Genomic DNA, 27,026 nt, shown 5'->3' with positions numbered 1-27,026 from the left:
CACTGTGTATCCAGCAGTGTTTATACTTTGTGAAGATTCATTTTGTAGATACAGCCATATCCATGTAAGTTAAAAAAAGTTACAATAGATTTATAAAACATAATATTTACTTAAAGGATTTAACATGTGACTAGTGCAAGCACCTAAAGTTTAAGGTCATAAAAAAATAAAAAAACTTATGTTGAAAGGGCAGAGGTAGGTTTTCTTTAAGGTGAGTAGAGCTGTTGCCGATTCCCTGGCCCTGGTTGAGCATTAGCAAGGTGATCCCATGAGATATGTTTTTCTTAAATTTGCAAGTTGATTATAAATATTGTTTGTATTATAATTTCCCCACCATTGCTTTTCAACTTGTACCTACAGTGTTGAATTGATGTGGGCATCATGTAAAGGAAAATCAATCTCATTAGTTTGAGTGGAAATTTACATCACCCCCCAGTCACTTTAATCTATAGTTAGGTTCTAAGGGTGGGAGTGGCTTTGAGGAATAAGCCTACAGCTGACTCATCTGATGGTGAGTTTCACCAGAACATCAAATTTCAGGGCCAGAGTTCATGCCCTGTGTGAACCTTCCCCTTGTGGTGGGACACTGGAAATTTACAGGAAGTGGAAGAGCAATTGGATTGAAACCTTGTAACTAGAAGCTGGTCCATGGAGATTTCCTCTAGTCTTACAGCTCATGAGAGACTTGATAAAGACTTTCTTCAATTTGATACAGCTCAAAAATTATACATGACCTTAACTAAAGCAAGTTTTAAAAATGAAAGAAACTTTTCTAAACTAATGTATTAATTTGTTGTTGTTTTTGCTGCTGCTTCTGTGGCTAAAATACTGGACAAGAACAGCTTAGAGGAGGGAAAGTTGATTTGAGGTCCATGGTTGATTGCCTCCATTGCTCTGGGCTCAAAGTAAGGGAAAACATTCATTGCAGAAGGCAGGGTGAAAGGAAGCTACTCAGTTCCTGGTGGCTAAGAAGCAGAAGGAGAGGGGAAGGAGCCACATGGAAAATGAACCCTACCAGGGCATGCCACACGTATCCCCACCTGCCTAAAAAGTACCACAAAGTCCATTCAAACTAGGATGGATTGATTAGGTTATAGCCCTCATATCTAGTAATTTCTGACTATTCCTGCATTAACATAGGAGCTTTGGGGAACACTGCGTATCTAAGCCATAAAAACTATCAATAACAAGAAGAAAATTCTCTTAACCATGCTAGAAGATAGATTATTTTCTCTGGTCTCTGTGAGTCTGTAAAATTGTGGTCCATATGAAGAGGTTATAATTTTGTACCTCTTTAAAAGAGAATATCCCAAAGCATATAAATTTTAGGCTTCACAAAACTTCTGCTAAAGATACATTTTACTGTAGTTCAGAATTGTTACAAATCTACTGTTTTTGCCAGGCAGGAAGGAGCACACCTATAATTCTGGCAGGTTATTAGAGGCAGAAGCAAGAGGATGGCAAGTTTGAGGCCAGCCTCAGCAAATTGGTGAGATCTGACTCACAATAAAAAATAAAAGGAGACAGGCACAGTGGTATTTACCAGTAATCCTAGCAGCTCAGGAGGCTGAGACAGGAGGATCGAGAGTTCAAAGCCAGCCTCCGCAACAGTGAAGGTGCTAAGCAACTCAGTGAGACCCTTTCTCTAAATGAAATACAAAATAGGGCTGGGGATGTGGCTCAGTGATCAAGTGTCCCAGAGTTAAATTCCTGTACCCAAAAAATAAAATAAATAAATAAATAAATGAATGAATGGATGCATCTGGGGATGTAGCCAAAACAAAACAAAAAACCCCTGTGTTTACATTGGCTTGACACAGTGATGAATAAACCCTATCCTTAGATACCTCTTAAATATTGAGAAACATTTGTCACATGATTAAAAATTTGTTTGAATCAATAAAGTATCCTAAAGTTGATTACTTTGTTAAATCCCAATCAAAATTTTATTTATACAACTTTAGATCTTTAGATTGGTTTTTCTTTTACTTTTTTGGGTGGTGAGGGGACTAGAGATTGAACCAGGGATGATGCTTTACCACTGAGTCACAATTCCCAGCCCTTTTTAATTTTTTTTTTTTTTTTGAGACAGGGTTTTGCTAGGTTGCTTAGAACCTCACTAAACTGCTGAGGCCACCTTGAATTTGTAATCCTTCTTCCTCAGCCTCCTGAGCCACTGGGATTATAGGCATGTGCCACCACACCCAGCTTTAATCACTCTAGAAGTAATTAATCCTCATTTGTTAGTCTCCTTTTTGGTGAAATTCAGTTAAGCAATGTTAAGTTTTTTTTATCCTAAAATAATCACTCAGTTTGATGGTATTGACTAATATTATTAGCACTATGTCAGTGATTTTGATTTGGTCTGTCATTGATCTTGGTACCCTGTCCCACCTCTGCTCACTGCTGGCTCTGGTAAGGACAAGAAACAACTGCTGAAATGCAAATACCTGTTAGCATTTTTTCTTTTCCTTAGTCTAGGTCTTCATTTCCATCTCTAACGTGGATCTCTGTCAGTCTATCACAGTGCCTCACTCAGAGCAGGTCGTCTGTGAGTGTTTGGGATGAGTTAGAGTGTTGCTGAAAGCTCAGTCCTTGTCCTCAATACCAATCTAATAATAGGACACGGTTTTGAGGAAAAGGAAAAAGAAGGCTATTGCTTTGCTAGCAAAGGAGAAACACAGGGAACTCATGTCCCAAAGGCTACAATTCTGCCCATCAACAGGAACTGGGGACTTTTAAAGAGATGACTGAAGGCTTCATTCCATGTGTGCTCTCTGATGGAGTTGTAATTCACTTGTTAATTTGGGAGATAGTCATTTCTGAGATCTTCTGGTGCCATCCCCAATGTCTGGATTACTTTGTTCCTATGGTGGGTGTGTACTCAAGGACAGATAAATCTTCCTAGGATGGGGAAGAAAGGTAATCTGTTTCTCCTGAGATTAGGGAGTAGTAGGGAGAGAGGAAGAAAAAGAAACATGTCCATTTAAAAAATAAGTTGCAGTGGTAGAGCAGCAAAGGTTATATGTTCAAAGCATAAAGTGGACCACTGTGTGTTATCACTACCTTTATGTCCACTAGACCATGAACAATCATGGAGCAGGGGCCACAGCATGTTGACGTAGTGTGGTCCCTTTCATCTAGGTCATATTCTGCTTGGTATTTTTTCTGGTGGTGGCTTTACTATCCTAAGAAACCAGAGAATGGTCAACCAGGGCTGTTACAGTAAATTCTTGCTCTTTGTTAGCCCACCTCCCAAATCTGAGTATTGCCTACCAAACCATAATAAATCTCTATTAGGACCTATATGAATGTACTATATCAGGAACTTAGAAAAGTGCTATAATTGGTTTCAAGTCTCTTTATTGGGCATGATTTTCTTGAAATTTTTGTGCTTCTGTTTTCTGTTCCTATTTGCACACTTTATGTGAATAAGATGAACATTAGCAGATTTATCTACATCTCTTCATTTCTATTCTACAGCAATAGCTCCTTAGAGTAATATCTGAAGTTATAGTAATTTTCTTCATATCAGAGAGTTTCTAACTATGTTAATGGAAGTTAGACTGGTTGCAGAGACATTCGTGAGAACTACCTATGCTGTAACATTTAAACAATTTATTTGATCTCTCTTTAGCTTACCTGCTCATGCCTTTGGAACATTGATGTTGACCTTGTTGGAACTTTGTCTATAATCATGATAAGTCCTTCAATAAAATCTAACAGAAAATAACATTTAAATGTCCAACTGATTTATTAACACTTTAAATACCTTGTGATGTGCTGTGCCCATCCTAGCAAAGAGAGAGTCTTATGGGACTGTATTCACATATTATTTCCTCAGATGCGTAATGCCTAATGATGTCATTTAAAAAAATCATAAAAGAATAATAATGGTATAAACAATAGATACTATTGAGCACTGCTTATTGCTGGATGCAAAGTGGGAAATGATCTTTGAGGGCAGCAAGGGATAGTGAAAGCTCATCAACCATCAAACTGCAAACCTGGTTTTAAAAGGAGCTAGGTGATGTTGGCCCTTGTTTCAGCTTTGATTTCTTCATGTGTAAAATCAGGAAATATAAGACCACCACTTCTTCACCTGATCTACTCCAAATCACCCTTCAAGATCCCCCTTAGTAATCCTTTTGTCTGGGAAACTATCCTAGACTACCAGGGGAAGCTAGGGTCCTTCTCCTGCTCTTTCTGTGAATACTCCATCCAAGGTCTTACGATACCATTCTGACTCTTATATTTGCTCTTTACAGCATTTTCCTTTCAGGGGCAGGGACTGTGCCTTTGTGTCACCAGTGAGTGTCTTAGAGGGGAAGACAGAAAAGGAAAAAGATTAAGGATATAAGCTGAGCACACATTCCATCTCTCAACCTCCTTCCTGGCTCTAAGATTGGCCAGTTATGTAACCTATTTCAGGTTATTTGATTTATCTAGATCTTTGTTTCCTTCTGTCAAATGAGGGAAATAATAGATCCTTCATCGTGTTATTGTCAGAATGAATGTCAGTAATACATGTGAAGCTCCTAACAAAGTGACTGGCATATAGAAAGCATGCAATTAAAACTACCACAGGTTGACCATTCCTAATAGGAAAATCTGAAATCTGAAATGCTCCAAAATCTAATATTTTTTGAGTGCTGGCATAACAGCGCAGGTGGAAAATTCGTGATGAGTCACAGTATAAATGCAAATACACTAAAGATATTGTATACAGTGACCTCCAAGCTATGTGTTTGTTCATGAAACATAAATGAATTTCATGTTTAGACTTGGGTTGTGTCCCGAAGATATCTCATTTTGTATATGCAAATATTCCAAAATTTTAAAAAGTTCAAAATCTAAAGCCCTACTTGCTAGCTAATTTAGCCTGCTACAGTTTCATAGATGCTTAGAGAAAATAGTAAAATCCTGGATCAGTGACAGAGGATAGTTCATTACTCACAGTAATAGTAGTAGCCGGAGTGTTAGCATTGGTACCAGTATATTGAGCACTAATTCCCATATGGTGATTCAAAGAAAGCCTGGTGATACTTACACTTCAGGGAATGAAAGCTTACCTTAGGGAATCTTAATGTTTTATAATGGACAGTAAGCATGCCTAATCTTTGCCCTGAGTGACACGTTTTTGCACTGGAGGGGGATGCTACCTCAATATTCTATGACTTTGACTGTAAAATACTCTTTAAAAAGTTAGTCCTGAAAAATGTCAGTTTGGTACCTTTCCTCTGAAGAGGTATAGAACATAAAAGACCTGTAAAGAAAGATCTATTAGCATGGAAATTTATATTTATAAAGAATGAGTTTTCAGTTTTAATTGGATTCTTAAAGGGATATGTAATTTGAAAGTTTGTCTTTAAATCCCTAAGTCATTATTCAGGTACTTGCATATGTAAGGACTAAACCACCCTAGAATCAGGACTTTTCTTAGACTCTTATTAAGACTGGTGCTTAGTCAAGAGATGGTGGATTGAGCCCAGCCCATAGTATACAGTCAAGAGCCTTGGCTTGAATTAAGACTATGAATAGGGCAAGGCTGAAGAGTAACAGCTTTCTCTGAGAAGAGGATGTTATTAATTACTGTAATGCTTATAGAATAACAGCACATGAGAAGATAACCAAATTCACTTTTAAAGATTGTGTGTAAATTGTGAAATTTTGGATGTGTGCTCTACATAACAGAGAAGACAAAGGTGACTTGTTTACTCACAAATTTCCATTTCCATTTCACATTATTAAAATGTGTGTTTCTGATTTCTCCCATTTGCATTACTTTATTTTTAACATTCTTATAAGTGAAGTGTTATAAATACCATGACAAATGATTTTATGATCCATTTATCTCAGTAATGGTGACCTCTGTCACTTGAACCACTATTCAGTGTGTCGTCAAATAGCAAAGATGAAGGCACAGGGCATTTTATGGAATTAGTGACTAGACACGAGCTGATCACCTTATGCCAAACCAGTCATTAACACCCAGGAAATGTTACACTCTGAAAGCTTTATTATATGTATGTAACAAAGTCAGGGACAGAAAGAACTGGCTCAAATAAAAATACTGCTAATCCAGGATTTGTCAACATCAGCACTTTTTATATTTGGAATCAGATAATTCTTCATTGTGGAGAACTGTCTTGTGTACTACAGGATGTTTAGCATCCCTGGCCTCTACCTACTCTATGACAGTAGCATCCTGACATCTGCCCCTTCCCCACAACAAAAAAAAATGTTGACAGATATTGCCCAGTGTCCTCCAGGAGACAAAATCACCTTCAGTTGAAAATAACTGTGCTAATGTCCTTTTAAATGTGGAAAAGGCCAGGCACAGTCGTGCATGCCGGTAATCCCAGTGGTTCCAGAGACTGAGGCAGGAGAATTGCAAGTTGAAAGCCAACCTCAGTAATGGTGAGGCACTATGCAACTCAGTGAGACCCTGTCTCTAAATCAAATACAAAAATAGCACTGGGAATGAGGCTCATGGTTGAGTGTCCCTGGGTTCAATCCTGGATACAAAAAAAAAAAAAATGTGGAAACAATATTCTATCAATGTATGAGAAGGCAAGCAGAGAGTGTTGCATATCCCGATAAATGCACACAGTTCCAGAAAGAAAATAATGCTTCCATAGTTTCAGGGACTTCAAATTTACCTCCTTGTGGGTTCTTAAAGTCCTGCATGGGTTCTGTTACCCAGAACAGTGGGCCTGAAAGAGGACTGGACTTGGGTTCTTCCCTTTTTTTTTCTGCTGCCTTGTAGTTTTGTGATTTGCAGTTAAGTCATAATTCTTTGGGTTTTTAATTTGAGAGAAAGGGATCAACTCTCACCCATCAGACCCACCTTCGAGAATTGCTGAGAACCAAATCAGAAGAGGAAGTACCTTGAAAAGCCTTAAGACCTCTATAATTGTTAGGAGGAGAAAAAGTGATTTTTGTTTTAAGACTTTCTTGAAAATTGAGAGCATTCCTGGAAATAACTAGAGGAACCCCGGGGCATTGCATAAAAGGATTTGAGAATCACTCTTTTTGAAGATGCCCTCTAGCCCCGTGCAGCTCGCTTTTCTGTGTTCTTCTTGGTTGCCATGTGCTGAGTGGCCTTGACAGAAAGCAGAGTTGAAGGAGTAGTGGAAAGGCTTGGCTGACAGCAGCGAAGAGGCGGCCCTCCTACCCAGGAAGCACAAGTACTTCGTTCATGTTTCCTCGGGATCCAGGCATTATCTGTACATTGAATAACCAGTAACTTTAAAAAGGAGGAAAAGTTAATGAAGCAAGTTTGTTAAAAATGGATATTGCTGCTTTAAATAATCACATCTGACTTATTTTATGGGACTATACATCTTTTATTGACTGAAAATACTTGGTGAATTTTATTGGCTTTGCCTTTGGTCAAAAATGAATATCCTTTCTCTATCTAATGTTATAACCTTTTTAATAATGCAGAATTGCAGCAAACTCCACCCTGCCACACACACTTTAAATATTTAGTGGTAGCCTCCCTTGCCTGAAATGGTATGAACATATACACCTGAACTTTGAGGAATAGAAAAATTTAACCTCAGATTGGAATGAGTCTAAAAGCTGGATGATCTGATACCCCATTCAGTTCAGAAAACTGATTGTTAGACCTCTGACAGATGGTCCTGTAGTCTCTTGATCTTCTTATTTTCCTGGTAGACTATATATTGGATGATTTTGCAGTTGAGAAAACGGAGGCATGGATAGGTCAAGTGAGCATGTCAGATCACTCAGCAAGTAGCAGAGCAGAAAAGGACCCCTTCTTTCTCAATAAGCAGTCCTTGCTTAAACCCTCTTTGTCCTCATTCAACCAATCCCATTGCTAGACAACTCAATAACAAAAAAGTTATTTTTCATAACACACTGAAATTTAAATTTCCATAATCTCATCCTCAAAACAAAATAAAACAAATCTTGTTCTTTCATCTGGAGCAATAGACTATATATCTGATCTTTTTTTTTTCCAAAAGATAACCCTTTGAATATCTGCTTCTCTTCAATGGTGGCCCCTCTATACTCAAGTTTGATTTTTTTTTTTTTTTTTTTTTTTTTTCAGACTGAATGTACCTCTTCCTTGTGGTAGTACCTGACTTAGCACAGTTGTTGTGTCCTCTGAATTCATGGGTGACCTTTGCTGGCTGTTGAGTACCTGTTCAGTTCCATACATAGAGGAGGAAAACCAGTTCTAGAACCAGTATTTGAGACGTACTCTTGCCATTCTGTCCTGATTCTACTTAACTTTTATTAGAATCTCTACTATCATTGACTGTATGCTCCTTTTTCTGCATCTCCACATCTCATTCTTTGCTATGTTGTGATTGCTGTGAAAAATTAGTCTTCTAAACTGTCCTTAATGCGAATCTTTTATTGTACATTTGATATTGTTAGAGTAAGACTTTATATTAAGGCAGGTTGAAGTTCCAACTTGTGAATTTAAGTCCATCATTTTCATTTTAAGGCCTTTTAATGTTTTACAGTTTTCTCACAGATTATAGTTCAGATGTGATAAGTATGTCTTCATCTAGCAATATTATTACTGCATAATTATTCAAGTGTTTTGGATAAGATAAAATCATAAATTCTATTTTTATCCTTTCCCATTAATTATTAAGCACATGTCTGTTTCAGGGAAATTTAATCTATATGTCTGATTCATCATCCCATAATTTTTCAAAATGTAATTTTGTGAGAGCCATTGAACATCCGTCATTTTTATGATGTGTGTGTATTTTCCTAACATCAGAAGGTCATGTTTTGTTATGAATAAACAAATGCCTACATGTTAAACATGTCTTGTCTAAGACATAAACGTTGTTAACTAGTCTCTGCCACTTACCATTGGAAAAATGTATTTTCATGCCAGATTGGGCCACCTCCTTAAAATAGCCTGGGCACATTTCCCTAATGTTAGGCACTGAGGTAGAATTGCCAGGAGCAAAGGTCTCTGTTATTCTTTTACTGGCCCATATATTAAGACAAATCAATATTTTTAAAAAGCGTGTCAATAAGCAATTGACAAAAGGTATAGAATAGACCTAGATTGTTGTCATATACAATAGACTATGTGAAAACTTTGTGAATGTCATATATGGGGAACCGCACTTAAAGCATGACAAATACTGGACCTACATGCTGGAGTCCGTGCTGTTGGATGGGCCTCCTGCTTCATGAAGCCTTGAACTACTTCATGGGAGCTGTGAATAAGGCATAAATGAGGGTCTGCCAGGGGATGATAAATAGTAAAATAAAACAAGCACTGTATGGTCTGGGTCCAAGCAGGAAGACAAAAACCACACTATTTTTAAAAGGAAGTGTATAATATTGGAAAATTGTGGCATTCACAGTACAAAATTGTAAAAAAGTAAGCTAGGAGTTCGAAACAACAGGAAGTTCCTACCACTGGGAGCAGCCAGAGTTATCAAAGTCCCTTGGGCAGAAGCTGCAACCATGGGAGAATGTCTGGCAGAAGGTAAAACCATAAGAATGGAGCTGCTGCTTGGCTTCACCTTTGACATACCTGCACTACCAGGAAAAAGAAGGGAGAAATTCAAAGAGCAGAAGGTTGACAGATGTTGAACCTTGGAGATGTTCAATGGGTATTTTCTTTAGTAATATCTGTATTTTTTAACATGTTTCTAATTGTATAGAATAGATTTTTTTTAAGTAAATGAAAAGAATATTGAGAGATACTTACATACCTGTACAGCCCACTCTACCTGTACCCTCCCTATCTTTATACCTTGATTGGTTGCCTGCCAGTGGCTGAACATACTTGGAAGATGATTGCAAGGGAGTTTGGAACTTGGCCCACAAGTAGATCTGGATCAGGATCAGTGGATCAGGGGGTGGGGAGAGAAAGGAGTGAAGACAAAGAGACTGTCAGCCCCTCACCAGAGGCAAATGAGGTAGTGGCTCTTCTGCCATCTATACCAAGTTCTCGTTGGAATTACCTTTTGCTCTCTGTGACTTTCTGGAGCCTTCAAATTTTGTTGCTTTAAAAACTGGGATGGTGGGTGCTGGGAATGTATCTCAGTGTTAGAGCACATACATAACACATACAAAGCTCTGGGTTCAGTCCTCTGCGCCAAAAAAGGAGGGGTGACTGGGGACAAATAATGTGATTATTTGATGCAACCTGTGACTAGGAATCCCACATGGAGCCTTTGGTTACTGTGATATACAGTGGTCTTGTATAACACACCTTGGTGTTTACATATTTCCTGTGCACTTCAATTATATGCATTCTATGTAGTAGAGACTGTAAGTACTTGTAAGTTCTGGCTAAGCCCCACTCAGTTAGAATATGTGTGGTCTTAGTTTGAAGCCCTTTCCTTATGTAGATGACTGTGAGACATTGGACAAGGAATGATAATTAAAACTTGGCCACTTCAAAAGTAATGACTTTTGGCACATATTGGGTGATAGTAAACTATACTTAAGACTCTTATATGTTCAGCCATGAAGAATGAAAATTAAAAAAATAACAAAATAGGAAGACACCATGTAATCATTTGAATGATTATATCAGATAATCTTTATTATACTGGAATCCACCTCTAGAAATTTTAAGCTAATGAGTGGTACTTGATTCTTAAAACTCTAAATCTGAGGTAGATGGGGTTTAATATTAGATGTAATACTTTTCTAACAAAGAAAACTATAGTCTTTTTGAGGACCTTCATGTGTGGCACCTCCAAGGGACCATTTGGTTCTTATTCTTATAAAGGTCCCTGTGTTATCCGTTATCCCTGGCCTTCCAGTTCTGATATTATCAGGTGGAAACATTGCTGGAAGTAGTTTCATGGACTTTTCTGAAGAAGTTTGACTTCTAGTCACCATCTCTAAAGTCCTGTGAAACCTGTTGTTTCTGAGCAAGACAGAGCAACATACAGGTTTTAGATTTTCAGTTTGCCTATTTGCATTTAGTCCCCAAATACTTACATATTTAATTTAACTAGTTGGTGGTTAAAACATATTAAATTAATCCTTTGTGTAATAGTAAAATCCATAATCATATTAAGGTGAAGATGGGGATTCCAAAGTGGTTTTTTCTGTTCTCAAATGATTATTGAGAATATGGCATGTTCCCCATGTACATGCACCAATGTATTAAGATATATCCATACTAATGTGCAAATTACTATTTGTCTATTTTACAGAAGTTAAAGTATTTTAATAACTTGAAATTTGCATAAGCCCTGAATTTAAATTTTTCAGATGTAGTTTGGCTTATTTGTGCAAAGGTAAAACCATGAACACATTTAGGGAGAGATTTCTCAGTAGGGTCAACTTGGGTGGCTTTTGGGAGTGGATGGCAGGTGCAGGCATCAGACAGGGTCAAAGCCAAGACTGGCCTTGTTTTCCATTAACCGTTAAGTTTCTCAGCCTTGCCATACGTCCTGCGCTGTGCAATGGGAGAAACGGTGATACTACCAACCTGTGGAGGTTTGCAAAGAAGTGTGATGGATGTAAGTGCAAAGCACTTACAGCAGTGCATGACTCATAGCATTACCCCAACCCCCCAAAAAAAATCTCCTAAGGTTCATTCTTGACGAAACAGTCAGCTTTTTTATTGAGCTATCATTTGTTCCCGTGTTCCAATTAGGTAACACTTGTTTCCTGCATTTCTTACACCTGTTGCCTCTTTCCTTTATCTTTTTACCTAGACATCATTGTTGAATTTTCCTGAGATCAAGTATTTGATCCTGAACATTTTGTAGTATGAGGAAGTGGCGATGCTTGCAGGTGCTTTGAGTTTCCTATTAACTATTCCTCAGTTAGCCCTTTTTCTTGTGTTCTTAAAAGTATCCTATTCATTCCCAAAGCATATTCCCCTTGGTTGACATTATCGAAAAGCAGCCGAGCAAAGTACAGTGGTTATGAGTCTCAGTAGCTCCTCCTAGTTTCAAAATTCTTCTGAATCTCTGAAATTGAAACTTCTTTGAATCTCTGAAATTGGAGATCAGAAATTTGAGGAGTGAGGTCTCTGAAATCACATGTAGGAACACAGTGTTTCCTTTTCCCTCTTTTTAGTGTGTGTGTGTGTGTGTGTGTGTGTGTGTGTTGATTCAACATGTGTATATTTTCTACTTTGCCCATCTGGCATCTGCTTTGGTACCAGCCTAGCTAGCTGTTCTGTGTCAAGAGTACTTTAGCCTTTTCATTAGAAATGAGAAAGAAATGAAATAATATGAAAAAGAAAATCCTTCCACCATCCCCCGCTTCCCTCACTTTTGTTTTTTGTTGTTTCTGAGCAAGTTTCTTGCCATTTACCTTTGCATTTGCATTGCTTATTGATTGGCAATTTAAAAATTGTTTATTGTGCTCTTTTGTTTCACTGTTCAAGAGCTAAAACAAAAGCTACCAGGCCCTGCGAGGTACACATTTGCATGCGGTGAGCGTTGCCCGAGGAAAAAGTAATTGCTAATGCATATTTATGTGGCACAAATTTGCCATTTGTTTATGCATAAAATTATCAATAGTGCAGGGCGGCCCAGCCGTAGAAAATGGTGACCTTTTTAGCTTAATAAATAGAAATCAGCTGTTATTGTGAAGAGATCAGCCATTTATTCTGTGTTGAGGGACATTGCCGGGAAAATGCAGATTGGGGCTGGCAATATCATTAAATGGAAGGCCAATGACCCTTTCGGTAGAGTCTATTATACTTTATCTAATAGGGGATAAATGACTCTGGTTGGCAAATGGAATAAAGAACAACAGTATTTTTTTTTTTTTTTTTTGTAATTTTATAACTATATGGATGTCAAGCCAGTAAAACTGAACAGAAAATCTCATGCCGACCTGTTGCTAGAATTCTCTCAGGAAGTCTGTTTTAAAGTTGCTTTTCTTATTCATTAGTCTCCATTTAGATTCCTATCTACTGCAACAAAAAATAAGTCAGGTGGTATTTTTCCAGAAGGTCTTCCTTTAGCTTTTAGCTTTATTTCCTTTTTCTCCCCTTTCTCCCTCTTTTACTCCCCTCTCTGCCTTACTTTTATCTTTGCATTGAAGGCATCCTTGCTCTTTATAGTGTTTCTCTACATATGATACCTTTAAAATATTGAAGGCAGAATGAGGTGTTTCAAAATAAACAGTATAAGTTGAGATTGATTTTTTTTTTTTTTTTTTTTTTAAACTAAGTGTAATACTTTCTGAGTGATAAAATTGGTTTTCAAGGTGAGACTGTGGATTCTTTGGTTTGGAGAATATTGCATAAATATAAACTTTCTTATCAATCTTTTCTCAATATATAAACACCAACAAATAGTCATCTGTTTGGTGACTCCCTGCTATCTCTGATAAATCAAGTACCCTCTGTCTTGGCAGAGCTTGCCTCTGCCTATGGTTTAATATGACTGGATCTCACATAATATCTATTTGGCTAAGGTCTCTTTGGTACTTCACTGAGCTTTTCTGCCTTTTAGGATTTTTAATCCAGTTTTGAAAAATCGTTGTAAAATTTGCTATTAAGTGGAGGTTGTATTTGTTTTTTAGATTTATCATGTCATATTTGATAAACTAAAAACTCCATGTAATATATGTAACTTATGAAACAGGAGAATGAGCTAGGGACCTCTAAAGTCACCATATCACCACAGAACATGGCTAAGGTCTCAGAAGATACCTGCATGCTCCACCCTAGTGGTGTTTTCTAACACAAGTTCACACTGTGCTGCAAGTTTCCACAATAGTGGTTTTGCAGCCACCAATCTTTCCCTCATGCTGCACTTTAGTATGACAGTGCATTCTGCAGCATGTCACTAGCGTGACTGAGTAACCTTTTACTGGCAGAAATGGGTCTGTTGTTCCTTTTTAAAGCACAGGGTGTAAATAGGATTCAGACACTAGGGTACATTAGTCCATAAAATGAATATATTTTTTATGTTATTTATAAGGTATTGATTTTAAGTCCATTAGATTCACCGTCCCTAGTGGGAGAAAAAAAAACGAATGATTTAATGGTTAGTTTGGAATTCCAGAAGGAAGATCAGCAGTGATTAACCCCTTCTTCCTCAGCTCCCTGCCATGTTGTATGATACCTTCTAGGAACTAAGCCGAGGACCCTGAGAAGGGATGGAATTCTTGCCATCCGTCTTCCCTACCGTTTCCAAGGGTCACAAGACCCCTTTCAACTCTATTATTGCTGTGTTGCTGAATGTGATAGAACAGATCATTCTAGGTTGGTATGAGTTGCCAAAATAATTTTTTAGATAGTGTCTTTTTTAAGGAGATAGTTTTTAAGGATGAATTTGTTTGATTTTTTTTTTTTTTTTTCAAAACTCAGAGTACATTTATTTATACAGAGAGCCTTAGCACCTTAAGGCATTGCTTAGGAGATTATAGGATAAAAATAAATTGACCTTAGTTTTTTTGCTTTTTAAGAAAAAAGGTACTTCTCACGTGTAAGAAAGGAAAGTTCATTATGGTGTAATGCTCATTATATCATTTCTAGGCAAGTTTTAAGTGATATTAGTGAGAATGGTGATCTTAAAAAATTTTAAAGTAGTTGTTTCTGTTACATAAAAGCATAGAAAATTGTTTATAAAAACCTTTTCTGATAAGGGAATGACTGAAAGGTCATTTTCATACTCTGTAATTAACTTTGGGTATAGAGCGCTCATAATAATTCTAGTCAATTTTATATAACAAATGTTACTCATACCTTTCTCTTAGGCCACTTTGGCAACTACATCTTCATTTGTATATGCAAATAAAACATAATATAGGAAGAAAATTTTTTGAATTTCCAATTGTCTTTCTAATCTTCTGACTTACTGATATGTATAATTATGAAAAATATGCCAACTGTAATCTGATTGTCTCAAAACTTGACCTGACATGAAGATGCTGGTATCAGTAAACATTTTTAGAATTTCATATTTTAATTTGTTTTTCAAGTTCTATGACAAAAATATAAAAATGCAGGCTCCCTCTTGTGGGTAAAAATCACTACCTGTGAATTTCTGTTACCTAAGTACGTAATGTGACAAAATTTCTATCAAATCAATTATGATAGTCTCTACATTTGGCCAGATGTGACATTTCATTGAAATAAAAAAAAAAATAGAGTTTGAGGGGTTTTTCTTGGCTAAAGAAAAAAAATTAAAAAAAAATTTTTTTAATTGACTGACTGTATAAGATATCCTTTATTTTATTTTAGCTACATAATTTCTGTTTGGTGTTTTTAATAATAAATTTTCTCATTTTGGAATATTTTCCAATGGAGTAATTAGTAAATTAATGTGAATTACCATTATTTCATGAGTTTACTAATGATGCTGACTTTTGGAATTCTGTGCTTATTAACTAAAGTTCTGGTTCTCCAATGAATAAAATCCCCCTATACCAATCATGTTTCAGGAACATATAGTGTGATAATAAAACTGCACAAACACTATAAACCTTGTGATTAAAATGTAATAATCAGTGAAGCTTTAAAAATGAACACCGAAGTATAACTCAATTCTCCTTGAATCAAATTGACATTGAAGAGACTATCACATACAGGTTCCCTGTTTTGCATTGGTCTGATTCTTGGAAATTTCAACTGATTGACAGGGGCTATTTTTCTCCTGCTTGGGTAAGTTAGTAACAAAGTCAGAACTATATTTCTTCAAGATAGTGTAAGAGCAGTATTTCTGAAGGTGAACTGGACAGTGGCATCATAGTGATCCACAACTGGGGATAAGCATGGAGAGACAACTGAACAAGGACTATGTTGAGTGTTCCTGTTGTCAAGGAAGAGACCTCAGAAGACACCTGAAGATTTCTCATAAATCATTACAAGAAATAAGATTCTACCTTAGTGTAGCCCATCCTGAAGTATCTGCAGGATATTTTCATTAAAATCACACTAAATGAACAAGTTCTGAGGAAATTAGCATTCTGTGGTATGTTATAACATGTACATAAGCATTTTTAGATTAATTCTGGCAGCCTTTAATAGCAAGATAATGCCTCTTCTTTCATAACCCTAATCTTGTTATGCTGATATCTGTAAATCTATATTTATAGTTAGTATAAGTATAAATTTACATATATAAATATATTTAATAAATGAAACAATGCTCAATGTTAATGGTCTGCTTTTATTTTTCCAGCATTCCTCTGGCTGATGACACGATTCCTGTTTGAATCAGTTTACAAGATTCTGAAAGCTGAACAGAGATTTGTAGTACTACACTGGGAAAGAAAAAGGTATGCCCATAAAATGTATAATATGTAACTTTAAAAGTGATTGCTGCATTTGCTGCTTCACGAAAAAGGAAATTTATATGCCTTCTTTTATTTTTACTTTATAAGTAAAAATATATGAAATGTATGCATATAAAAATATACTACACAGTCTTATATATTCAGTTGTCAACTGGCTTTATAATTATAATTTTGAGACTCATTATGTAGGTAATGTCTCTAACTGGCAAATGATAGCAACATTTCTTTTCTTTTCATTTTCTTAATGAGACACACTTTTCTTGAAGTTGCCAAAGTTTTTGTCTCCACTGAAAAATGTTTCATAAAACATTTGTTACTCCATTTTTGTGTTTCTGTAAAAGAAATATTTTGGGTCACAAAGGATCAATCATACACGTTAGAAAATTTCTATAGGTGATTAAGTATTCTAGGGTACGTTTCTGTAAACACATACAAAAGTGAAATTTTGCTGAGACCAAACATATATTTTTCATTATGCTGGCAGAAAAGTGTCATGGGCATCTGTGTTTGCATTTATGAAATGCTTGTTTGTCTTTTTGAAAACTTGATTCTCCTGGGAGAAGGAACTGAAAGTTTGACCACAGACCTAGAGTTGAAAATCCTTTTATAAGCCTTTGACTGACTAGCAGTCCTGTGGGTAACAGCAGGAAAAGTTGGAGGTAAGGAATCCTACTGTTCAGAAGAGGATTGTCTCTAGTAAGATTGAAAAGGAATCACCTTCTGTTGATAACTAAAAACAAATCATGAAAAAGCGATCTTCTTGCATGGTGATTCATAGTGAACTAGAACTTACTTTTTTTAGTAATCCACACTTCAAGTCTTACGACTTATGTCTCTAGCACTTCATGATACAAGTATATTTGTGAAATAAATTGTAAATTTTTTTTCCTTAGTACTGGTGGTTGAACTCATTGACACTGGACCACTAAGCCACATCTCCAGCGCTATTTTGTATTTTATTTAGAGGCAGGGTCTCACTGAGTTTTTTAGTACCTCTCTCTTGCTGAGGCTGACTTTACACTCAGGATCCCCCTGTCTCAGTCTCCCGAGCCACTGGGATTACAGGTATGTGCCACTGCACCCAGCTAAATTTTTAAATAATAATTAAAATATTTGGAAATCAGTCTCCATATATGTATAGAAAATGAAATAATACATAAGAAGGCATAAGTTAATAGTGGATTTTTATGCTAGCAAAAGTGAAATAAATCATAAATGAATAACTGTCATGTTAAACTTCCAGAGTTCTACAAATAAAAACACCAGGATAAATACAATTAAAGGACAACTGACAAATTGACATTAATACTTCCAACAAATATGGCAGATATCAAATGTAAGAGTTGTTATATGAGAAAGACTCTAATATCTTAATTTAAAAGATAACAAGACAGCTGGGTATAGTGGCACATGCCTCTAATCTCAGTGGCTCTGGAGGCTGAGGTAGGAGGATCACAAGTTCAAGGCCAGCCTTAGCAACTTATAGAGGCCCTAAGCAATTCATTGTGACCCTGTCTTAAAAACAAAAAGAGCTGGCTCAGAGGTAAAGTGCCCCTGAGTAAATCCTTGGTACCAACACAACAAAAAACAAAACAATTAAAAACAACAACAAGATATAAGAACAAATAATTTATGAGAAATTAATTATTCAGTGTAAAGGCTAATAAAAGGAAATGCAAAGTTATACCTCAATTACTATCTTATGGGTAAAAGTAGTTTGGAATTTATAATATGATAATGAGAACATGAGTCGATGGGTACTTTCAACAGTGTTGGGACACATTGCATTTCCAGGAAGTGACCTGGCCATTGCTGTTAAGAACTTGAAATATTTCCAGAGCATCCTATGCAACATTTCTACTATTATTTTGGAAACTATTTGTTTGCAAGGAATCCAAATAACCATTTGAAATGAGAGACTGAATTTCTCTTAAGAGAAGTCTGAAAAACTTGTTCATAGCTGAGCAAGCGTTTGCACAGTCTTCAGGAACCTGGGACCTTCACCTCTTAACTGCTTCGAGCATGCGAGTTTTGCCTAGTGTGGTTTGGAATATCCAGAATTGATATTCCAGCAGTCATGCCCTGAGAAGAATCATGACCTGACAAGAACAATTTTAGAGGAGGAAAAGTTTATTTGGCAACTGTTTCAGAGGCAATGGCTTCATTCCTTGGGGCTCCAGTTGAGGCAGGGCAGAATATCCTAGTGGAAGAGTGTGGTAGAGGGAAGCAGGTCACATGAGGATCAGAAAGTGGAGGGGCAGCACACTTTCGAGCCAGCTAACTCTGCTCACCAAATATATACCCCCTGAAGGCATGCCCCCAGGGACCCACCTTCTCTGGCCACACCATATCAGCCTACAGATACTACTCAGTTAATACAGTGGAAGAATAAGAAAATTTACATTAGGGTCTAATTAGCAGTATTCATAATTTTGCTCTTAAGAATCTAAATTAATGAAATAATTTTAAAAGGAGACAAAATTATATAAATATGTTCATTTCATGTATTTATAGGGAGAAAGAATTGGAGATTGGCTAAACCATTCAACAATAAAGCAGTGTTAGATAAATTTGGATATACACATAGAATATTATGCAGCAAATAAAATATTTTTAAAGCATTTTTTAAAACATGAAGTTATATATGATGTTACATTAAATGAAACAAGTAGAGTTCTACTGTAAGGATACAGTGCATTTCCAGATTTGTGAATACATTACATATATACTTGCACACACATATGTACATTCATATGTACATATGTAAGCACATCAAAATTAACATAAAGTTGAAAGTAAGTACATCAATTATAATTAGCTCAGGATCATGAAATCCTGAGAAAACTTTACTTTTCTTCATGGATTAAAATTTTTATTATAAATATCATTGAATAAAATATTAATACTTAGAAAGATGAAAGATATGGGAATCCCAGAATGGTTACATTGTTACTAGTGCCTCTGTTTGTTAAAATACTATATTTGTGTTTATTCAAGGAGGGGTGAAGCAGTCCAGTTCCCATCCTTTTCTGCTATTTCTCATGAGTTCTAGTTGGAATGAGCTTTCCTTCCTTAGTAGAGCTGTACAACCATTTAAAACTCTCGATCACATTGCAGCCTGGCCGGTTCTCTTGGGCTGTGTGGTTTGAGGTAGTATGCTGCAGTTCAGTGGCATTGGACAACCACTTAAGATTCTGGCGCACGCATATACTTATTTCAAAGGCAAAACCCAAAAACTTTACACCTTTTTCCTACATATAATTGAAAGAGGTTGACTACTGTATTTATAGATTAAGAATATTTTTTCTTTCTTAAAATATTTTTTATTTCTACTTAGAATATTAGAATAGTTAGAACTTAAGCTATGTAAGGAAAAAATGTCACTATTAGATGACAATTTGTGAGAAATTCTTTGTAGAATTAGACTGAGCAGTGTTTCTCTGCTCTAGAGCCTAAGTAGACTTTAAGAATGTAAAAGAGATCCAAGATACCTAGGAACATAGTCTTTGGAGATAGGCTATTTGGGTTCATCTGACTATACTACTCGCACCCCCAGGTTCATTTCTTAACCTATTCCTCAGATTCCTCACATGTAAAACAACAGATCCTGAAAATATTATATAGATACTGGTGTGATTTAAAGTTCACTAAGTAAAAGAGACTTTAAAACCCAAACCATTACTGGAAATAGAATCACTTTATAAATAATTGAAGTTTCAATTCAATATGATGATAGAATAATTTTAAATCTTAATATCCCTAGCATAGCCTCAAAATATATTAAGAAAAAAATGACAGAACAACAAAGAGTTGCAGTGATATTAACTTACTTCTCTTAGTAGCTGAGATGATAACATGGACAGAAAAATCAGGAGATTTAGAGCTGAAAAAAAAAGTTAAGAAACTTGACCTCATGGACATATGTGCAACTTTGCATACAACTGTAAAGCTGACATTTTTTACAAACACACATGGAATAATAACAAAGTCGACCATATTCTAAATCAGTACATATTTTAATAAAGTAAGTCTCCATAGTTTTCAAGATTTTGAAATAATGCCACAATAAAATTGAGGTAGAAATGAATAACAGAAATAGAACTAGAAATAGCATTTCACAATTAAAAAAAATCAAAATGGACATTAGAAATATTTTACATAAAACAATAGGGAACATCCTATATACTTAAATTGTAGAAAGTTTTTACTGGGAAATTTGTAACTATAGAAAAATAAAGAATAAAAATTTATTGGTCAAGAATTCATCTAAGAAGTTATATCCTATCACATAGAAATGATAAATGTTAGAGGAGAAATGCTAATCACCCCTGTTTGATCATTACATATGTGTTACACATATATGCATGTATTGGATCACTGTGCTATAACTCATAAATATGTACAAATATTACATCAGTTTTTAAAAAGTTATGAAAAAGACAAAAAGTCATAGTACTAGAAAGAAGACATTAAAGTAAGAACAGAATTATCAAAGCGGTAAGTAAATGTAGAACAGAGAAAACTATGGAAACCAAAATTGATTGTTGGAAAACATAAATAGTTTTCAAACCTCTGATGAGACTGTACAAGAAAGCAAATGACAAAGGGCAAATTGTCAGTATCAGGATTGAAACGTGGGCATCATGTTAGATGTTTATATATCAAAGAGTCAGTAAGGAATATTCTGAGTAACTTTGTAATATGAAGATATGAATGAATAAAAAAATTCCTAGAAAACAATAACTTGGCAAGATTTACTGAACAGTGAATAGAGAACCTTCTATAGCTACAGATAAAATTTTATTTAATAAAAAATTGCCCTACAAAACAAATTTCAGATATAGATAACTTCACAGGCATATTCAAGGAAGAAATGTTTAATTTTAAATAAGTTTTTTCACAAAATAGAAGAGGTAACAATTCCCCCTTATTTTATAAAGATCATGTAATCTTGATATCCAAACCTGACAAGAATAGTATGAAAAGGTTATTTACAGGCCAGTTCCTCTTAAGATTATAGATGGAAAATCCTCAACAAAGTATTAGTGAACCTACTTCAGCCATATATAAAAATAATCATTTGTTATAACCAAATGGTGTATTCCAGAATACTTGTTAACATAAAAATGGAATACAGACTAAAGACAAATATATGATAATTTTGATAAATGAAGAAAAAGGATTTGATAAGATTGAATATATATATATATATATATATATATATATATTTCTAGTACTTGAAAATCCTTGGAGAACTGAAACAGGGAGGAACTTCCTTACTGTGATATTAAATAATTCTAGCATAAAAAAATTGTAAGAAGTAGATGTTGAAAACATTCTGTGTTCAAGAACAAGAAAGGATATTGCTAGCACCCCTATTATTTACTTTTTTAAAAAATTGTAGCCACTGAAGTAAAGCAAGATAAAGTAATAAAGTTATTAGGATTAAAAAAGAAACACTTAGCTATTATTATTGACAAATGATATTAGTTATTCTGTATATTTACGTATCTGACAATATACAAAATCAACTGTATTTCTACATATCAGTGCCAGTTTTTACTTAGTTTCCAATAATAAGAGACATATAGGATCTCTGGGAAAAATGGTGAAACTTCATTAAGCAATATTTTCAAAGGCCAAAATAAATGATGAGATGTACCATGTTCATAGACTGAGAGAGCTAATCTTATAAAGATGTCCCTTACTTTCAAACTGACTTTTACATATAATGCTGACACAATCATAATGTCAATCGATTGTTTTATCTTTCTTGTTGTTTGGATTATGTGTATTTGAACCTATGTATATAGTGTGACAAGATGATTCCAAAATGTAAAGACAGTAAATAGTCAAGACATTCTTTAAAAAGTAAGAATGAGGACTTAAGAATGAGGGAGTGTAGTTCAGTGGTAGAGCACGTTGCCTAGCATATACAAAACCCTGGGTTGAATCTTCAGTACTGAAAAAAAGAAAAAAAAAGTAGAAATGGGAATGAGTTAAGAGAATTTTTCCTATAGATATTATGCAGCTTTGTTAATTCAGAAAGTAGGGTTTTGTTGGAGAGATAGACGAGTAAACTAATGAAAACAATAGAAATCTCACCAACAGAATCTTGCCAGTATGGATACTTACAATAATAGAGATGCTTCCAAGTAGTAGAGAAATAAGAAGCTTTTAAATACATGGGAATTGTGAAAATTAATTATCTGTACTTTTAAAACATGAAATTGTATGTCTACCTCTAAAGAAGTTAGCTTTATTCCCCACCCTCAAAATCTGTGATGGTGTATGTTTAGCCAGTACTCCAACTGTTCAGGAGACTGAAGCAAGAGTGTGGCTTGAGCCATCCTGGGCAACATAGTGAGACCCCCCATCTCTAAAAAAAAGAACAGTTTTAGTAGGTCAGAAACCTGAGAGTAAAAGGCAAAATAGTATATCTTTCATAATAGACTCTAAAAGAGTAAGTAGGAAGTAGGAACCAGGAGTTGGGAAGGATCCCTTAGGCCATAAAATCATACATTCTACATTTGTTTTGTTTATTTTTCAGAAAGCATCATAAAATGTTTGAAAAGACCAGGGCATGGAGTGGTGGGCTTAATTCATAAAACATCATCAACAAAGGTGGTACCCAGAATCCATTTTTTTAAAACTACAAATTAGAGCTGAGCGCAGTGGCAGACGCCTGTAATCTCAGTGACTAGGGAGGCTAAGGCAGGAGGGTCACAAGTTCAATGCCAGCCTCAGCAACTTAGTGAGGCCATACGCAAGTTCACAAGAACCTATCTCAAAATAAAAAAATTAAAGGGCTGGGCATGTGGCTCAGTGGTTAAGTGCCCTGGGTTCAACCCAAATACCAAAATAAATAGATATATAAATGCATAAATAAAACGATAGCTACAAACCAATATAAACATTCACACAATTTAGTAGAAAAATAAGCAAAAAAAAAAAAAATCCAAATAGCCTATAAATATAAATGTCCAAAATATGAAAAAGTGCTTGATCTCAGCAGTGATCAGGGAAATACAAATAAAACTCTTAATGAGTTGGTGCTACATGTGCTTCAGAGTGGGGACATCTGAAATGTCTAGCAGTGCCAAGCACTGGCCAGGGCACAGACTACAGTAGCACTCAGCAGCACTTATCATGATGTGAATTTTAGCAGCCACTTTTGGATATTGTGCCTAGTAAAGTTGAAATTCAGAGTCCCCGCTCATGTAATAACAATTCTGGTAAATTTCTTAGAGCAATAAGTGCATATATGGAGCAGGAGACATGTACAAGAATGTCCACTGGAGAAATAATTTGTTTTTGCCAAGAAGCTAGAAATATTTGCTGTTGACAAGATGGAAAATTATAGAACAGCCAAACAATGAAATTTTGATGAGATTAAAATGGAGGAATCTTATCGCTCTAATTCATATTTGCTGGAAAATCAGGGCACTCAGAATATATACAGGCCGATTCCAGGTAAACTAAATTATATTCTTCAAAGATCATTGTAGATAGTAAAATTATAAAGAAAATCAAGGAGCTACTACTACGAGAACTGGGTAGTGCTGATGGCTAGGAATGAGGACAGAAGTTGAGGTGGAGGAATGTTGCGATGGGGGAATTTGGATTAGGAGCCATTTCTGACCCAACGAGAGAGGGCAAGTAGTGTCCTACGGGATGGTTATGTGGGTGTGTGTGCTTTAACTTTTTGTTAAACTACATCTATTCTGCACATATTTTATAATAAATATTAAATAATATAGCAATCCTATGATGGTTTATATTTATTTTTTTAATAATCTGCCATATTTTCAGGTGGGAGAATGTGTTGCAAATATGGTAAATTAAACCGATGTATCTTTCAAAATTAAGTAAAATAAGATAACTTGTAAAGAATTTTCCATGTTGCAAATGAAGGATAATTAAGTAGAAAATAAGTATTAATTTTTTCCAGTGTTCATTTTCAAAGAAATGTGATTAATGATACTGTAGAATGCCATTAGACTGAGTGCAAGTAAAATAATTTGAGAGTATAAAGTTATGAATATTTTATTATATGTATTTTGAAATAGTTCTCCATGTTAAATCAATAATACTCATAAAGAGGCTTAGTAGAAAAACAGTTTAACGGCCAGGCTCACGCAGTGGCAAGCACCTACAATCCCAGCAGCTCGGGAGACTGAGGCGGGAGGATGGCAAGTTCAAAGCCAACCTCAGCAATTTAGCAAGACCCTAAGCAATTCAATGAGACCTTGTTTCTAAATAAAATGCAAAAAAAGGGCTGAGATGTGGCTCAGTGGTAGAGTGGCCCTGGGTTTAATCCCTGGTAACACACCCACACCCACACCCACACACACACATACACAAAACAAACAAACCCAGCTGATGTACTGCATTAACCAAAGCAATACAACAAAATAAGGAAACTTCACAAGTTATGTAAATCCAAGCTTTTGTGGAGGTAAACTGAGAAGAGTGGTTAGTTACACTCTGGTTGCAGCTATTTTGGTTTGCTTATCTCCTTCTGAGTTAACATTCTTTCAAAATGTCACTGCATTTATAGTTATTTGCTTTAAACCATTTAGCCAGTTAATAATTTGTGATCCTAAGTGGCTGTTATTTGTACATGCCTTTTGGTCACCTTTCTCTTTTACTTGCAAATAAGCAAGCTTTTTGCTTTAACTATTTATCAAATCCAATCACTTTTTTTCCCTCACTCACCCTAATCTAGAAAGTAAAATGCTTTATTGCCTGAAAAAGGAAAATAATCCCAATATACTGTAAATTGTCTAGTGAGTTCTGTATAATTAAAGATTATCCTGCAGTATACAATTTTTAAGGCATTTATCCCGACAGGGTTCAATGGCCTTTGAGAATGAGCCACTTTGTTGACAAATCTATCATCTAAATTGTGCAACATTAATGAGAACTCTGAACAGCACACTCTTACATTTTAATGTGGGTGGCAGTTAAAAAAAAAAAAAAAAACCCAAAACAAAATACTGAATATGATTGAAGTTGATTTTAAAAAGGTCTGCCACCTGTAGATAAAAATGTGCATTACTATGAACACATAATAATTAACAAGATTGAAAGACCATGGCCAAATCCAATGACCCCCTGAAATCAAAACCTTGGTTATTACTGGGGAGAAAAAAAGAAAAAAGGCACCAATTTTCAGTTGTATAGACACAGGATTCTGATGTCATATACCTGTGCAAATAATTGTCCTGCTCTTCATCTACATTTCTCTGGTAACTTATGAGAGAATTGATACCAAAAGTATAGTCTTTGCATTTGAATCGTTCATTTCTTAAGTAATAACTCATTATGTGATTATAAATATTTTCTGAATGGAATAAAATTTCTGTTCTATTTCTATTGCTCATTCTCTTTCAGAGACTTTATAAATCATTGCAGATCATCTTGTGCACTTCTCTTGAAGAAGACTCCTTTTTGACATATACTCCGCTTAGTCTACTTAAGTTAATGAAACATCATCTGTAAAAACACCATTAAAATCATTCTAAAAGAATTTAAATCTAATGGCACTCTACCCTTATAATTTTTTCTCAACAAAACTTATTTATTTAAATGCCTGATTGTATCTGATTGTCTTCATGCTTTCCATAGAAATATTTAATATCCATTTGAATAAGTTAGCATAAAAGTATTAGCCTTATTTTCTGGGTGTTTTGGTGTATGCGCACATATTTCACTGGGGGAATCTTATTAGCACAATTTGAATCACAGAGCTCATTTCAAAATGTACATCAACTTAAATAATGTAATGTAGTCGTGGCAGAGATGTTCCACTGTACTGATCTCGGAACAGCTATTGTTACTTAAGGAGCCAATACTAATCCACTTTAAGCAACCCAAAGATACTGAGTTGCCTGGCAGAATATAATAGTTTCTGTAAAATTCTTTGGGTATGGCTTCCAACTTCTTCATTGATAAACAGTACTGACAAACTGGATGCAGTGACACATGCATGTAATTCCAGCTACTCAGGAGACCAAGGCAGGAGGATCCCAAGTTTGAGGCCAACATGGGCAATCCAGCTAGACCCTGTCTCAAAATAAAATGGACTGATGATGCAGCTCAGTGGTAGAGCATGTGCCTAACGTGTGAAGTTCTGAGTTCAACATATAGTCTTGTGGGGGGAAAAAAGTTGTAGAAAAATTATGTTAATGCTTTTAAAAGTCTACTAGCCAACTGGTTAAGCATTGTTGTCCTGTTGAACATTTGTAATTACAATTATTTGTAATTAAGAGGATTTTTCCTTCAAATAGAATAATGCATGGATTTTTTTCCCCTCCAGTACTGGGAATTGAACCCAGAGCCCCATTACTACTAATCCACACTTCCAGCCCCTTTCTTATTTGTTTTGAGGCAGGTTCTTAAGGTGCTGAGGCTAGCCTCAAACTTGAGATCTTCCTGCCTCAGACTCTTGAGTTGCTGGGATTAGAGGTGGGCACCACTGCATCCTGCAATGTATCAGGTATTGACTAGAAGTCTTCAAGACAATGTATGTGAGCAAACAATTGCTTATTTTTGCATCTTTCTTTAGACTAGAAAGCAATAAGGAAGCAATTCTAACAATAATTTAAGAAAAAACCTCGAACCCAGTCTGTCTCCATAGTAATTTTTGCAAAGTTGGAATGCTGAAATTCTAGATTATATGTCTCAGCGGAAGAAGTTTTCCCCACAGTCACATTCTGTTAAAAAATGTATTTTTCGTAAGTAAGTGAAGTTTAACTGCTGCAAGTCATTATGAAATGTAATAA

At 35.5% G+C, this 27,026-nt stretch overlaps 1 protein-coding gene across 4 annotated transcripts in view; it reads left to right on the top strand.

Annotated features, from left to right (window-relative positions):
* Positions 1-27,026, top strand: part of Sox5 (SRY-box transcription factor 5) — a 943,363-nt gene that overhangs the window by 245,297 nt on the left and 671,040 nt on the right. For all 4 annotated transcript variants that reach the window (XM_047549529.1, XM_047549528.1, XM_047549526.1 and 1 more), the window contains one exon: positions 16,125-16,221. The gene's annotated coding sequence lies outside the window, so the exon portion shown is untranslated. The remainder of the gene's footprint in view (positions 1-16,124; positions 16,222-27,026) is intronic.

Source organism: Sciurus carolinensis, chromosome 4 (assembly GCF_902686445.1).
Source record: "Sciurus carolinensis chromosome 4, mSciCar1.2, whole genome shotgun sequence".
In the NCBI taxonomy this organism is placed as follows: Eukaryota; Metazoa; Chordata; class Mammalia; order Rodentia; family Sciuridae; genus Sciurus; species Sciurus carolinensis.
The sequence above is the reverse complement of the archived record's forward strand: the minus strand, read 5'-3'. Positions and strand labels throughout refer to the sequence as shown.